The following is a 1,509-nucleotide window of genomic DNA, read 5'->3' as shown; positions in this document are numbered from 1 at the left end:
AAATCCCATCCATTTACAGATGCAGAAATTGATTTCTCAAATGATTCAGTGAATCACTTCATTGAAAACATTACATTTGTACCAGAATGGGTGTGAAGATTAATATTTCCAACTCCCAGTTGATTCCTCACTTCATATTTTTTTTTCCAAGCCAAACTCGCTCCAGTTCAATTAAAGATGCTTTCTGTAAAATTTATGGTATTGAGGAAGGAAATGGGCAGACAGCCATTAACAGTACACAACAACTTTCAAACTCCATTCTTGGATGGACCACAAGAATCAGAAAGCTACTTGAAAGTCCAATAAAGTCGTTATCTGATGCTCTGAACAGGGAAAGTTTAGAGCGAGGGTTTACATTTCATATTTAACGTGTTGTTTAACAAGTTTTCATTATTAATCTGAAGGTCCACAGGCTAGAAAAGGAACTGCTGATCTTTTGAGGGACATTATCTGAACGATGTCACTGGGAAGTCCTGATTGCCCCATATATTGGTAAAACATTGTTGGGATTCAGGTCCCAACAAGTCTCTGGGTTCAGAGGAGTTAAGTCTGTGCCTATGACAGAGAGGGAAAGGAGGACTTAAGATGAATTTGAGTTTTGTCATACCTCTAGGCATTTGTGCCAAGGTGACTATGTGTGCCAACACCCCAGAATTCTTCCTCCTGGGAACCCAGAGGAAGTCTCTCAAAAATATCGGGAACAGATGCTTCCTCACAGACACTCAGCTTTGGAGAAATCTATCAGTGATGGCTGCCCCCTTTCTCGCACAACAATGAAGAGCTCTGTGTACTAATAACATTTTTAATTAAAAAGTCAGGGCTGGGGTGGTGGCTCAGTGGTGGAGTTCTCACCTAGCATGTATGAGGCACTGAGTTCAATCCTCAGCACCACATAAAAATAAAATAAAGATATAGTGTCCACCTAAAACTAAAAAACAAAGATTTAAAAAAATAAAATAAAAAGTCAAGTTTCTGCATTTTTATAATACTTGGTAAAAATAGTATTTCAGATTCTACACAGTTTTCCAAAATATCCACCCTTCCCTCCAGCACCTCCAGCCTTCTGGGCCTGGTCTGTCTGTTCTGAAGCCTCACTGTCTCCAGCGATATTCCCATCCCTGCCAGGGCCAGCTCTTCCCTTTATCCCTTAGGGTTCCTTCTCTCCCTTCTTTGCAGGGGCCTTTATAGGCTGGGGCTCTGGCTTTGGAGGCGCAGGTTTGATGACAGCCTTGCGGATCTTCTCTGTGGTGGGCCCTTCACCTTGGCTCATCTGCTTCAGCACCTGCACCAGCCTTTCTCCTGGGCATCTCACTGATGCCAGGATGCGGGGCTTTGGTGGGTCCAAGATTCCTTCTCGCCCCTTCTTCACGCTGATCCTATGCCTCACTTCAGAGCACAACATGTGCACATATTTCTTTTTTTAGGGGGGAACCAGGGATTGAACTCAGGGGTACTGGACCACTGAGCCACATTCCTAACCCTATTTTGTATTTTATTTAGAGACAGAGA

General features: G+C 43.1%; 1 pseudogene; it reads right to left on the bottom strand.

The window, feature by feature from the left end:
• Window positions 1-1,006: 1,006 nt before the first annotated feature.
• Window positions 1,007-1,307, bottom strand: LOC114085403 (non-histone chromosomal protein HMG-17 pseudogene; annotated as a pseudogene).
• Between the last annotated feature and the right edge of the window lie 202 nt (window positions 1,308-1,509).

This window comes from Marmota flaviventris, chromosome 7, assembly GCF_047511675.1.
Source record: "Marmota flaviventris isolate mMarFla1 chromosome 7, mMarFla1.hap1, whole genome shotgun sequence".
Classification (NCBI taxonomy): Eukaryota; Metazoa; Chordata; class Mammalia; order Rodentia; family Sciuridae; genus Marmota; species Marmota flaviventris.
This window is presented reverse-complemented; position numbering and strand designations above follow the sequence as displayed.